We start from the raw sequence: 16,450 nt of genomic DNA, 5'->3' as shown, positions 1-16,450 counted from the left end.
CCCCTCTGTCGCCGTCACCTTGCTTATAGGGTGGGCCAGGGCTAACACATGATTGTCGCGAGAGTGCGTCGCCGCGAGATAGATCAGGATCACACGTCTTTTCTAATTGTATTAATGATATAAGGGCAGGTGGGGATACCCCCATTTGCCAGAATTTCATTTGCCATAATTTTATTTGCCATCCTATTCAACAATCATAATATTGTTTCTCATAACATCTTATGCCATAATCATTGTTTACTATATTAATCTAGTGCCAGAAACTTTGTTTCCCATAAAGTCAGTTTCCATAATGTCATTTGTCAGAATCATCGAAATCCGTAATTACCACATTCCATACCATCATTTGTCATACAAATTAGCGTCCAGAAAAGTCAATTTCCATAATGTGCTTTGGCAGAATCGAAAACTACTATAATAGGTACTAGAAGGACTAGAGAATGAAACTGCTATCAGAAAGTAGGTTAGGTTAGGTTAGAACTGTGACCCCCTGGAAAATGAAACTGCTATCAGAAAGTAGGTTAGGTTAGGTTAGAACTGTGAACCTCTGGAAAAGGAAACTGCTTGAAAAGTAGGTTAGGTTAGGTTAGAACTGTGACCCCCCCCCGGAAAATGAAAAAATACTATCAGACAGTAGGTTAGGTTAGGTTAGAACTGCGACCCCCTGGAAAATGAAACTGCTATCAGAAAGTAGGTTAGGTTAGGTTAGAACTGTGACCCCCTGGAGAATGAAACTGCTGGAAAAGTAGGTTAGGTTAGGTTAGAACTGTGACCCCTGGAAAATGAAACTGCTATCAGAAAGTAGGTTAGGTTAGGTAATAATATGGGCAACAATTAATATGGCAATAATTGCTTATGGCGTTTGAATATTCTATGAAACCATATTATTGCACTTAATAATATGGCTAACAAATAGTATGGCATTGTATGATTATGGAAGGTAATATTCGGATAAACAACGAGTATGTCATATGATTTTTATGGTAAACAAATCATTCGGGCAAATGAAATTCAGGCAAGTTAGATTCGGGCAAATGAATATTATGTTAAATGACTGTCGGGCAAACAATAGACAACCGGGCAGGTGGTCTATATCGCGACGACATACTCTCGCGCCAATCATGTGCTAACCCTGCAGGAACTCCGGAGTACTCTTCCGCAAAATGACCTACCTCTGCCAGCTTAGTCACCTAAAGGAAAATAGATCAGATCATGTGCCAATCAAATGCAGCTTCGTGATCCATGTTGTATAAGGATCACAATATCAAACTTCCAGAGACTCTGACCCAGTCGTGACTGATCGACTCTGATACAATCACATACAATCCGACAATCATCCACCATACAAATTATGTCTCAAGTACCGAGTCTGACTGACAAAGCAGTCGAAAACCTAGTTTCACAATAGTGATGTATTTTACAATACAATTGATAAAGAAACATATGACTAGCTTACTTCATAATTATCGTTTCGTAAAAAACGTAACATAATCAACCCATTCACCCCTTAGCCGTCATTGCCGGCAACAAAGGATCCTGTTATCCACAACAAAATAAAGGAAGAAAAATGCGTCTGACTCACTAAACGGAACTCGACCGAAACAAAACAAAAACTAAGTCAACACTCATTGTTGTGATAAATTGCCCAGGGTCAATCTGCCGTTCATAATCCCGATAGGAATTGTTAACGATATGACTCATAAGGTCGTCGAAATTCCCCGTTTGACTTATCCTCCGAAGCCCATAAAAAATAGTAACCTTTCTACGGTCATGACTGTGATAAATGCCTATAGTCATGTCATAATCTAGTTAGAAATTCATAATGACGTGACTCATAAGAATTCTCGGTTTCGTTGACTTCCTAGGAATTTCTCACCTACCTTTAATCTGTCGGGTCGTGCACATGAATGAATTTTCGTTTAGGGTATTGTTTTTCGAAATTACTATTATGAACGAGCACGACGAATAGAATAGGTAGTAGGCATTTAGGAAATTGTTTACCTTCATTATAAATTGGGTAGAAACTTGCAATCTATTTTCATTATTTTACCTCAAAAAAGGGCTATCTTTAATTCTTATTTGACGTGGGGCCAAAGAAGACGTCATGAAACTCTTGAATGTCATGATCACGAGGGCAGAGCTTTTCGTATATGTTGTGTAATATGAAATAAGGATGCTGATAAGCAATGTGTCAACCCACATTATTTTTGCAATAATAATATTTTATTGATAAATGAATGTGGGTTGCCATAATATTGCTAAACACAATCCTTATTTAATTGTTGCTATGCAATCCGGAAAATAATACTTATCCAATTGTCCACACTGCGTTAGCACATAGTATTTATTACAAATGATCACAGAGTTAATGACCTCGTTAATGAATAAATAATAACGCTCATTAAGCCCGACACCTCGCAGAAATGCATCCACGGCGCATTAGGCATAGCGAGAGCGATTTAAAACATCCGATGACGTCATCGCCAACCGGTACAGGAACCAGGCCAGTTACTTAATAAGAAGTGGGACAGGTGATGCATCATCACACGGATCCGTGCTTCCAAGAATATTGATGGCTTGCTGACATTTGTCGCGACTTTAACCTCGTCCCTACTGCTGTTGTCACTTGACAGGCTTGACACCCAAATTTCTTTTGTATACATGTACGAATGGTTCGTTTGAAAACTTTGAAACGATGCACTCAGTAAGCTTAATGGTATTTCTGGTTTTACGTTACCACCTATAACATTTAATTACGCATTGAAAGCACGGTATAAAACGCAGCTAACGCTAACCGAATGCAACCACATAAAGGATACAATTTCATTCTGGTTTTTATCGGCCTCCAAAGAAGAAAACAAACGTTCTGTATTCTACTGATTGGAGAATTAATTCACACATTCTTTATTCAAAATTCTCAATACTTATTTAAGTTCTTTAGTTTTTGTTACAAATGTATACTAAATATTTCAAGGCGAACTTCCTAACCCTGCTAGCTGACAACGTTGACGACTCTTGTGATCTCGCTACGCTACGTCGACTTTCCTCTCTTTGCTTTTATGTGTTTCCGAGTGCTCTGCTTCTACGTATAAAATATACTGTGCCGGAAACCATCCTCAAGAGAAACTATTGTTAGTATCATTTTATACCTAATAATTTAGATATAAAAACAAGATTATGTTCCCAATCGATGGCCAAGATATAGTAATTTCGTCTTGCTATTGAAAATCTAGAAAGAACGTATCTAGGTACGTTAGAGGTACGGTAGAGGGTTAGTTACGCAGTTCGTATGGAACACATATTAACAAAGATAAATAAGAACCTGACCTGCCAACATCGCTAATGTGGTCCCTAAAGGTTAATTAATTCATAACCGTATACGGGCGCAACTGTAAACTCTCGCATGGTCATCTATGAGACGCCTCCAGGTATCCGTTGTCAAAAGCATGTCTAATAACGCACGTGAAAGGGCTCAATACATTGCATTGGGCACAAATTGTTGATAAAATCGCTGCTATAATGGCATGGGACGGCGCGTGGACACGACGTGACCCGCCCTGAGGCGCTTGCCCTTACTATCACGACTTGGAGTGACTTTGTGACATGTTATTGTGCTTTGAACAGTTATCTCGCGTGAGAACCCGTTTTGGCTCCATATATGTGAGAATTTAGAGGTGTGTTACAGTTTCACGTAGCCGTAATCTGTATGCTGACACGGGATCAATTGCGCTGATTACGGCAATTAGTAAAAAAAACACCCACAGAGATTAGGTACCTATCTTTATTATGCGGGCAGCGGGTATATATTACAATTTCAACAATTTGTCCGGGTATATATTACAATTTCAACAATATATCCACGCTGTATCAAATAAATTTAAGAAAACCTCACAAAATTGGCCAAATTTTACCAGAACAGTTCTGGCATCGTCCCAATTAACGAAATACAATGAATTAAAAACTACACCACAAGTTATTTTCACGCATATATGGCTCGGAGCGATGTTTTTATCCGTCAGACGTAGAGGCTACGGCCTATAATTTACTGGTATCAAATTGCCAAATAAAGAGGCAGCTGCTTCGCCTTCGGAACAGGTGTGCACGCGCCGTATTCTCTTAAAATCCTTTCTCTCCCTCGCACTCACGATAAGAACAATAAATATTAGAGACGTGAGGAACAATAGACGACAAACGATTTTTTAAGTGAGAAAAAACGCTTTTTTTCACGCTTCTGTCGACACGTTTAGGTCGAACCTCTAATGAAAAGTTACTCACGCGTTATGATAAATCACCCTATGTAATTTGATTTTGATGGAGGTTTTTTTTTAGTCTATTTGTTTGTTTAACTCACATTAAAGAAAATCATATTTTACTTTGTATTTTATAAGACGTGCATTGCTATTTTTAAAAGACCTGCAATAAAAGTGCTGGTTATCCCTTGATATATTGACACCTGTATAAACGACCTTATCTACAGTACAAGTCAAACTAAAGTAAACATCAGATACCATCCAATAATTTGCAGAAAAACGCACAGAAATATGACGTCAATTACCACAAGGTGCAAACCGTATCTTTACGTATAAATTTCATCGACGTTCGATAAATGGCTATCGATATAATTACGCGAAAGGTGCGCGTCCCGCTCCACTCGTTGGCTCAGCAGCTGTGACAGATTCGTATTTTTTGCACGATCTCCGGACATCGATTTGCAATATATTTTAAGACAAGCGACCTTTACTTCGCTTCTTACCTGCTTTGAGGGTGGAATAGCCTGCTATTGTAGGCAATCCACTCCATCCACGTCGCGTTTCTAACGCAGACCTCTAATCGATTTTTAATAACCTCCAGCAATTTGGCTAGTCGCTCTTTTGAGCACATCGCGTTTTCAAGTCATCCAGCTATTAATTTATTCTAAAATATTCAACCGGCGATGAAACATGAAGCCAACATGTAAATGTAGTTTCAACGATTCCACTTGACTTGTAGATTGCGTGAAGCGTAACATCTGGTGGCCATCTTCAATGTCGGCTGAATTCCGAAAACCGTCGCGTCTTAGGGCATCAAAGGACCGACCACGCGGGCCCCGAAATAGCCGGTGCCTCTTAATGGCTTGTGGCTGCCGGCAAACGCGATAAAGATACAAATTGCCGTTTAGAGCAAACTCGAAGAGTAAAGAGAGCCCAGCAATTAAGGTTCTCACAAATTAACGCATTTATAACGAACACCTGACACACTACAGTTTTTATTCTGAACCTACAATTAAATGCTCTATCTCAGTCTTCTTAATTCGATTCTAATATGAGATTTAAAGTAATTATTAACCTAGCCCTATTGAGGACAATTAGCTATTAGAATCATTTAAAAGAAAATACCTTGTTAGTCTTCATTAAATATCGTAAAATGACTCCTCTCATGTTTTATATATATTCAGTCATAATTATGGCCACATTAATTTTACTACCATAAATAATCTAGACATGTTATACTTATCTTCGGCCTAGGTCCAATATAAACGGCCTAGGTAGGTATAAACGCAATATAGCGTGGGATTTGCTTTTTCAGACTTACTCATAAAATTAAGAGAATTATTAGCAGTAATCAGCTAAAGCTCAACCTCTAAACCGTACTGAATGCCGACAGATAATTCGAAACGCCCTGACAACAGAAATTGCTCCTGACGCCGAACTTATTAACCTTCATAACCCGGAGAGTATTTACCGATACCGATGAAGTCTCTGAGTAAATATCCATTGTGCTGTCTAATAGAGTGACCGTTCGTCCGTATCTCCCGACTTTCCCTTCGGTAATTTGCCTCGAGCGTGGCCGGTGACATTGCCCATCAATCATAAACCTCTTTGTTGAAAATGCATGGAAATCAACCGCAACCCGCTCTGCCTATCTAGTGCTTCTTTCCTCAAGCTTATTTCCCCTTTTCGATTTCAACCTTATTTAGACTCCGTAAGGCAACTTCTAGTACGCGAGTGAATATTGTGATGTTGCTAATAAGCGGTTTGCCATATACAGAATACATATACACTTGTGTTTATGTATCGCGTTATGGTTATTTTTATAGTTAAGGATATTGCTGACCTGACCCGACTGAACTGTATAATAATATCATTATCATTTTAACCAGAGCACATAATATTTAGTTCTCTAGGCTTTGGTGTAGGTACTTGTATCACCATCTTGCTTTTAGTGTTAATCTCAGTAGTGAGAATAAATGAAGATGTTTACGATTATTTTCTCAGGACCGATTTAATCTGTAGCACGGATTAAAGATTTAAATCCAGTTTCAATATCCAAGCTTAGCTATCGAAGATTACTAAATACTCGTTAGTAAATGTATAAATACATTTTAAATATAGCTGGTAATAAGATCCTTAGCCAGTCAATCCTTTATCAATATATTTTCCAATAAATTTTAAATTCTAAAGATAAAACTGACAATATATCAACCGTGTTTTTTTTTCATAAGTGTCATAATCATAACTGTTGCTGCGTAATCTACTCTAAATATTTATTAGTCACACGGGGTTTAGGATAAGTCTAAATCCGGGATTCCCTTCGAAACGGAAGACTAAAAGGGAAGACGGAAGCACTAAATCTCCCAAGAAATGCCAACATGCAAGTGTCAGTACCCGGGTTGTTTGTCTCAGCCACAGACTACACAGGCACAGTATTTATGAATCGTTTACAAAGAACGCTGTTACCTATAGATGTAAAATATTATGTACAATTTTACTGGTAAAATACCACGATTTGAGTAGCGTTATTGAGTCGGTAGCACCTTACACCATTTTACATAGGTGGCCCAGATTTAACAAAGTCGAAGTCAAAGTCTTACAAACATTCCAAAACTACACGAGTGCTGGATGTTGCACGAATGATGAACATGTGTGTGGTGACTTTAAGATGCCTTGAATGCTCCGTCTAATAGTTGAGGTGGTCTGTGGTCCCAGCGTTTAAAATATCCTCTGGTCATTAACCGGACAACCAGTGTCTTATCAGTGGCGCGCTGACGACCTTATCGCTCCGACCAGGATAATAGGAATACCTTTATTATAGTTGTTGTCTAAGTTAAATCTGTCGATATAGTAATAGGGAACGTAGATTCTTCCAGAGCTTTTGATATGGTGATTACCCAATTGTTGATACCAAATTTAATTGACAACATTAAAATTTAGGAGGGCATTTTTTAATTATGTTTGCAATATACATGACGCTATCGAGAACGGCCGCCGATCGATCAAGGGTCTCTCCAATTTTGACCTATTCCATAGAAAATGAGAGGCTGCAAAATGCAGAACATTAATCTGTTCAAAATTTCCCTTTTCGTTTCCGCATATTTTAATCTGTTTTGATCACGATACAATTTCTAAAGCAAATCTAACCGAGTTTCGCTTCAACAAACTGCGACAGTTCCTGTCACTGTCAGGAAGGTATTTCAATTTACAGTTGCCGTCTACTTAACTTTTTATTCCGTTTCTCTAAACAAACTGTCGACTACTAAACTTCATTGAAGGAAGACCGTTAGAATTTTATTTCTTAGTAAACCTACCACCATGTTATTAGCCGAAAACAATAAAATTCGACCTGTATCATTGTTACAACAAGTACTCGCACATTAACATTCTTCGTTCACGCCATAATCGTATGTTTACATTTGACGGCGAGTCCTGCTGAGACCATAACGCTCATGCACTTCATGCAGTGGGTGTTGGTACAGTAGTATTCAGTAACATCTACACCTGTAGACTAACATAAATATCTGAACGTAAATATTATGTATAAAGGCGTCCATGTTCAGATAGTTTTGTTCGTGTGTAGGTAACTGAACGCGACTGTACGCATACAGCTTTGTATCATATGATAATGATAACTCGTTTTCCGCGATTGTGGATAATTGTATTGGTAAATTGGTGTAGTACATGTCAATATTCTTTATTATTAAATGTAGGTAATTATATGATAGATATTTTATTTTCCACCTTACTCGGCTGAAATATATAGCAATATGGTGCGGTCTCTTAAAAAAAATGTATTAAGTACTTAGTATTACTTTTCATCTGTTCCCTTACAATAACAAATTAAATTCCTATCGATTTACATGAATTACGGCACAAATATTTACTTTCTCGTACCGATGACCCAAAAATTGTTCGGCACTTAAGACTAAACAATGAAACCAGAAGGGTAATAAAGAGTAAGCACGTGGTCGGGTCATTGGCCCCATGGCCAAAACCCCCCGCTGGCCCGCACGTGCGTTTGTTTAATGTTTGCTCGAAAAAATTAGATCCCTGGTAATAGGTATGGGAAATATGGGAGAAATAGGTCAGTGCGTTGAGAGCTTACTTTGAATCTTACGATCAATGTATTACGTGTCCAACAAAACATATGTTGGAAGAGTTTACATTGGCGCCCTTTATCAAATATGTACTTTTATAGTCCACACATGGAATTATTAATACATACGAGTATTTAGCAAATTTAAATTTGACGCCGAGAGCATAATATAAATTCTTATAAAATAAAATCTACTCATGTTCACCAAACTTGTAAAATCTAGATTTACTTTTATTCTGCCTTATTTTTGGCCAACTTTCTGAACTTACAACACCACAACGTCCACAGCACAATATTAAAAGCCCTCTTAATCAAGTCAACACTTAAATTAGACATTTATCAGTGACCCCAAAGCATTGCAATACAACAGTCACGTAAACAAAAGCGCTTGAACCATGTTAGCTGAAGGGTCCTCTGATCGAAGCAAACAAGGCTGCCTTTCCAATCGCTGTCTATGAAAAGCGTTCACCGCAAACTCCTAGTGAGATCTTTGATTTGGAATCATTTTGTCGGCTCCCGGTGTCACAATTCTACTGGCTGACGTGAATGATCGTTTCTCTTTCTATGTAAGCAAAGGAATACAGCCAGGCCGAGTGTCCGAAGCAGGGCCTTTTGTCCGCCCGCCTGTTTGCCCTCATCCACTCGCAATCAACTTGGAAAATACCATTTTACCTCATTTATTTAAAAGCTTGTAACACAAAGACATTTCCATTACATTCTTAGGATAGCTTGCATCGTCTCAGGATTTCCCAATTTTACAAAAGTTTTACAATAGGAATTATCTTGTCAGATCCGTCGCACTTACTTGATTAATATGCAAATAATTATATGAACGTCCTCCCGTTGACGTTCCATGCCAACAGTTGATTGAATATTTATAAGACATGATATTATACACTGTCGATATCCGTTTAATAACAGTTTCAACAAAAATTAATCATGCGGGGGGTAATTGCGTAAACTGTTGACTCGATGTAATTAAGCTTGTTTTTGCTCGCGGCGATCGTGTATCAAACGAGCCGCTTTACTCTTTTCCATGGTTACAGAAATCGGCAAACGCATGTTACATGATGACTTTCTTTACATTAGATAGTAATCGTAACCTTAGATTGTCGAAGAATTAGTACACCATTATAGCACGAGTAGACCCAATTTTTAAACCCACCTATTAGTATGTAAGTATTAGGTATTGATATATAAAAATATTGTTCTGCACTACAATATCCCTGAAAATAACGGATCAAATAACGATAACGTCAGCATTACATTTTACTATGTGGCTCTTGTGGCCAAATATGTCTCCAAGTTATGACCTTATGACGGTATGTCGGACGTCAATAATAAAGTTCGTGATCGATTCTCTCTCGCGCCGTTTATGGTCGAAATATTAGATTTTCGATTGGTACAATTGGACGGTGTTATGGAATAGCGAACTAAGCGCCAAAATCCGAAAAAAAAGTTATGAATGAAGTTCGGATATTAATGTGATAATCTATAGTATTGATTATTTCTTTGTTGAAAAATCATGCTTACAACCTTATTTTAAGGGGTAGAATCAAGCGACACGTTAAAATTTGTATGGCCCTGTGTACTAAGTCGTTACGTAAAAACGAATTGAACGCCAAATTTACTTTTACAAATTATAATAAGCGTATATTCTAAATCGCAAAATCGAGTTAAACGCCATAAAGATGTTATTAATTCGTTTTGGTTTAAAGTTTTGATGATTTATAAACGCAATATCGATTTAACCGCCCTATTGGTGTCGTTTAATTCGTTGTTACATATTTGAAATTGCAGGATATTTCGCTTAATGAGAACTAAGTATCAAGAGGTTTTGTTATATCATAATATCTTATGTGTGTAATACTGGCTAGTACTAATGAATTATTATTAGTTACAATGCCAATTTTGCCATATATGCTGATTTTTTTGACATTTTTTAAAAACAGTTGATTGCAGAACAAAACTAAATTGTTAGACGGATTAGTCCTAATCATTGTGGAGGAAAACATTGTTGTTAATTTATTTACAATAGCACTATTTACTCAAATATATGGAATTTTATTTTATTCCAGTATTCACTTTACCTCTAACAATCAAGCGACAAAATATGTCTCATAGTACGCTACGGCGAAATAAATTAACGTCATCGCAGTATTAGTTCAATAAAGAATCAAGCGGAAAAACGTTAATAACTTCGAAACTTGAATAGGTATGGTGTTATTTTTTTATCAATTTAAATTATGAACACTTTTATAGGTTCAATGTCAAAATTAACGTTTTTGCTTTATAAATGAACTTACAACAACTGATTCAAATTTTAAATCTTTCTAGCTCATTTTCTCGATATCAACTAACTGTCGCTTGATCACTTATTCCATAACACTGTCCAATTGAGAACACACTACCATTACTGAAGCAAATATTTGGACAGATTTGAAGAGGTCACAATAAATACACAAACTACATCGGAGGCAACATTAAACATCGCTTCAGATTAAGGATAAATATTTAAATTCTCAAAATATATGTTAATTAATTAATATAGTGAATATCACTAAGTATAGGTGACTAGTATTCAAGGAATAGAAATAAGTGGTATCTCACGCGTATGAGCTCAATCAGCTGTGAAATTCAAGAACTTATTCATAAAAGCAGGTGACACAGGAAGTTGCAATGAACATTCCTTTGGCATAACGATTAGCGGTAAATCTTGAATGACTGGCGTAAAGTTACATAAATAAAACACGAACTAATTATGTAGTAACAACTTAAACAAGCACTACCGATTGGTGTATAGATATTGAAATAATGTTCGTTTAAGTAGGGAAGAGTATATGCAGTGAAGTTAGCGTGACGGTCTATGCAAACGATGTTCACAACTTCACATACTCTGGTCCTAATCGTGATAGCATACGTAGTATCTCGTTGGAGGCAAAAACATATTCATACACACAATAGTACACTCTACAACTCTGTAATAAGAATATAAATTGCTGATATTGGTACATAATCGGCACCAACAAAAAGGAGCGGTTTTTCACACTTCCACGCCTATCTGCGATATGTAGATATAACGGTTTTTTGTAGAACGCTTGTTAAGTTTTCTTTGTAAGAATTGTTGTAACCGTCAATTACCTTGCACTAAAAAAGCTCCCGTAACGAACTGTTTGTTGTTATTGTTATCTTTCTGAATCAGAATTGTACTGACGTTTTCAAATTTAAAGCTCTAAAGTATTTTCCAGTCGCAATTGGGATTTGTTACTTGTCAGCACAAACGAAACTACTTCCAATCAAATCAATGTGCATTTCCACTGCGTACAAACAAAATCGGCATCTCTCACATACGTACGAAACTTTTTTTAATATGGTATTGTGTATTTTTAATTTAACACATTCGAATTTTTTAAAATAACTGTTGCAATACATACACATTCAATCTATTCTAACATTTTTACTGTAATGTATGGCATGTATATACAGTAAATATGTTTGATCTTCTTTCAAAGCACTACGAGTATATTTCCTCAGCACTGAATAAACTGTCGCTTAACTTATCGGAAATATGTATGCCGCCAGCTGTTAGCGATATTAAACGCAAATACACTGTTCATTTGTATATACGATTTATATTGTACAAGTAATATATCCTTGTATCATGTACGGTGCAACTTGGGAGTAATTTTAAATAAGATTGACGTTAATAGGGCAAACATTGTCAAGATTTATTAGCTCTACAAGTTTGTTGAAGCATACTCGGCAGCAATGTTTCAGAGTTTTGCCAAAAGTTTCATAATACTGAATTAGATACGACACTGAAACTCTTACCACATCAACTGAAATTTCCTGATATGAATGACATTTTTGAGATAAACGAGTGGCCTCGCGATTAGCGAATAAAATGTAAATTTAATCATTAATTATCACGGTGAACACACATACTAAAATTTTCCAAAAACGGCATCTACATGCAAAAATATATAATTTTCTTACTTCACTATACTTGACTTAAAAATAGTCCACAGTTGAATTGAACATTGTGGGTCGTAACGTAACTGTCGTAAGGTGCCGTGCCGCGCGGTGTGTAGGTTAATAAAATTTAAAAAATTCAACTGTTTTCCTCCAAATAGCATATCTGCTACATTATTAGCTGTATTACTCTGTGATCATGCTGGTGACACTGGAGTAAACCATCCCTTGTTTGGGACATGTTCTTGTCGGCATTATCGTAAACTGGCCCCCTTCGTGAAGATCGCCGTGATTGCACGTTTAACGCTTAGACCATAGTCAATTTACTTTTTTTACAAACTCCCTGTTTGCTTTGGATAACCATTTACGAGACAGCGATTTTACGGTGGATGGTGGCGATTACGGCGGACATGGCGTATAAATCACTTATGTGCTTGAATTTCGATCTAATACGTCGTAAATCAGGGCTTAATAACGACCTCGGCCGAATAGAACCTAACATCTGCCTAATACATTTAAATTTGCATGAAGGCTTAATTTTAACCCAAAAAGAGACTCAAGTATAAACGGGGTTGAAAAGCTGGTTTTTGAATTTTATTAATTCGCTTAAAACTTTTTTAATATCCTGGTATTCCTGGTCTAAAAGAAAATGGAGCGCCATTTATGTTTGTTAAGCCAAATTGTAAAGGAAGTTCAGAAAGCAAAGACCAAGTAATTATTAATGTTGTACATCAATTTTCTTTTCACAGTCCGGTAAAAAATCTTGCTCCAATAAAGCTTTTATCATCATAGCACATAATTGATTACACTATCGATATACATTGATTTAACATCAGTAGGTACACATTATTCGTCCAAATTTCCTCACACATTTAGTTTAGGTAATGTATCTACATCGTTATCTGAAACGGCAGGAACCTCGTAAATCTGCAGCATGCAGTGTTCCGTTGCAGGCGTCTCATCTATTTACAAAATATAGTCTCCACCTCCATTCCTCTTCATATAACTTGATCCCTAGACTCATAAGAACTCAGTATAGCTAGATGTTAGGCTTAAACTGGTCTTATCAATGTACCCAGTTGAATAACAGTCCAGTCTGTATTGAACCGGGACCAACGGAAATTGCTCATTGCGCGCACACTTTTTAATAGTTTTTAATGACCATTTCCTTAATGAAAGCTTAATGAGCAATATGGTATGTGAATAATGTGATAAAATATGGCAAGTTTACATATTTTACGTGCATAGTGCAGTTCATGGTTTCCCCATTATAACTGATACTTTTGTTTTTCTTGTTAAATTTTATGATATGCACCTATTGTTACATACTTCATACTAAACTGAACTAGACGTATCCTATCCCGTAGCTAACCAAACAACTTGATGTGAAATCGCCTGCAAAGTTACGCTTCATAACCACAAAATAAATAATATAACAATATTATTCTATCTGCCAACTAAAATCAGGCCTGTAAGGTATTTTTATTTCCAATGATATATTTTTCTTAATCCTGCCAAAGGAAAAAATAATGGCCGCCCTCGTTGCCCCCTGGAAAGCTTCCGCGATAAATCCTAATTCACTCACGCGACCTGCAGTTCGGCAGCTCCTTGCGTTTATCCTCCCTTAATACTTAATAGGTTGGCGTGCTTCACACTGAGTAATCAATTGCAGTAGGGTGCAGTTTGCTCCTTGGTTACTATGGTCGTTGATTTTAATAAAGATATGATAAATATTCTCTTTTATACCTGTACCTATTTATAATATTTCCTCTGTTTAATTCGTCTTACCAAATGTTATCTTCAAAACTACACAATTTCGATAATTTTAGTACCCCGGATAATATCCATAAAAAAGTATGACCGGATTCGCCGCCAGTGATCAAGCACCACTGCTTCCGCGCCATCTGTTTTAAATTTAAATGAAACTATTTGGTATGACAATCACGTGCATCGCGAAGTTCAAAAACCTCGTTCTTTTACTGAAAACACCTGTCACTAATTATTTATACAGAGAGTCTCAATTTAATTTAACTAATATATTCCATAGAATTTACTTACAAATGCCATGGCCAAAATTACTTAATAAATAAATCCGAAGTCTGCGTGAAGTACACTTCTAAAAGTTTTTGGTACAAAATGATACTTGAAGGAGTATGGATACTATGGATGAAATTATTTAGTTTTTTTGGTTACTTTATGTTATCACCTGAAGTATTATAGTTCAAGCCTTATTTTAAAACTTGTATTTCATGCCTAAAGTTCATTATGATTCACGTCCAGGAGCCATTGAGCCACATAGTACAGAAAGTATAATTTGAAAGTGCCCCAAGTTTTTAAGTCGGCAAATTGCCAATATTTTTGCGTGCTGTATGCAGTGCACATTCTGCACGTGCTTAGTGCATGAAAAAGTTATGATGGTATAATGTGTCGATATAAATTCGAACGGTACCCCTCATTTTCCGGTGCACACACCAGCAAGGAGACTGGCGGTATCCAAATTATCATACGTTTGTTTAATAACTGTGTAATGTATTTTTAATCGCAACTTCGTGATTTTTGATCGCACTGTCATTTACGGAGGTAGAGTCCGTGGTAACAAACCTCGAGTGAGTCGAAGAGATTCGGCTCATAATTGCTATGTAGCATTGGAACAACGTGACTTCTGTTTTCGTGCAGAACCACTGATAATTATCCTTCTTGAAATTTGACAACCCTAAATAAAAAGGAATAGTGCCGTGAATTAGAAAGGGACTATACTCGGATACTTCCTGAATCGCTGTCAAACTTCGGTTGTGTAGGAACATTCTTGTATATACGGTATGGCAGTGTTTATCTCAGTTGTTCAGAAATATGTACTAGGACGCTCATAATAATGTATACTAACCTTTTTTCGAAAGAGTAATATTGATATTCTGACTAGTTGTACATATTTAACTGATAATAATCGGGTAATATTGCTGCTTATATTATCGATTTATATTGTATAGTCACCTGAAATAATATGTTTCACAACGAACATCGCAAAAATATCTGACAGCGTCTTATTTGTAGAGCCATAAGAGCATGTCACATATTTTAGCGGCCTTCTAACAATGTAAATTATTGCGGGCGACTGTACTTACGTAGATAGCTAATTTTTACCTTTCTATTAGGTAAGTACTTACACGTACATTTCCTGCCTGTTACAAAGGGATAATCGGTTTTAATTTGTATTGTTACCTGTCCAATTGTTATACTATCATTGTATGTCGGCCCGCATAAGCCTTTATCTATCATGGCATCTGATTTGCTATTGAAACATTTCATCACCAGATCAAATTAAAGATCAGACACTTGCAAAGTCGGTCTTAAAAAGTCGCTAGTCTTCTTTTCGATATATATAACAAATACGCTTTAGATAGTAAGAATCTGCATACATATTATTTGTGTACTTTGTCATGGTCTCAAAGTTTTTAGTAACTTTTGATGTATTGTCTTGTTAAGCATTTCTCGAATCGGACATCTAGTCCTGTTTAACTAAATTAAAATAATGTGATATGAGTCACAAAACCTTATGATTTTTATTTTTTTATTTTGGGAAGCATTTCAATTTTCAGTGATATAATACAGCCTTTCACGTTCACTCTTCGAAATAAAAGTTCGAGTTGCGATGCGAACAGCTAAAATGTTATCTAAAATTCAAGAAACTCAAATGTTATGCCTCTGATAGTATAACATACAAAATTAGAAATAGAAATATCAGAGTCATCTCGGAAATAGGAAATCCAATATTAAGGTACAACACATTGCATTTCGCAAATATTTCCTCCCGCTGACCTAGATATGGGGAACGTCGAAATTGCAATTTGCACCTCCAATACCCGCTCTGAAAATCAGGCGCCGGGAGTGAGTGGGACCTGACTTTAGATCTTCATAATTATATTTCGGGACAATTAAATAGTTGATCATACCTACATACTAAAATATGTTTTTTTAGGACATTCTGACTGAGATTGATTGATGTTGTAAATGACAGAGGACAAACTAAGCAGTAAGCAAACAAATCCAACTAATCAACTAAAAGAAAATACTTTATAAATTTTTTCTACTCCCGTACTGTTATTCGTGAGTTACAAGGTCGTGCATAGAA

General features: G+C 36.5%; 1 protein-coding gene across 1 annotated transcript in view; it reads left to right on the top strand.

The window, feature by feature from the left end:
* The window catches only part of LOC125232873 (myosin-I heavy chain), a 130,895-nt gene that overhangs the window by 1,708 nt on the left and 112,737 nt on the right, over nt 1-16,450 (top strand).

Source organism: Leguminivora glycinivorella, chromosome 13, assembly GCF_023078275.1.
Source record: "Leguminivora glycinivorella isolate SPB_JAAS2020 chromosome 13, LegGlyc_1.1, whole genome shotgun sequence".
Lineage (NCBI taxonomy): Eukaryota > Metazoa > Arthropoda > Insecta > Lepidoptera > Tortricidae > Leguminivora > Leguminivora glycinivorella.
The sequence above is the reverse complement of the archived record's forward strand: the minus strand, read 5'-3'. Positions and strand labels throughout refer to the sequence as shown.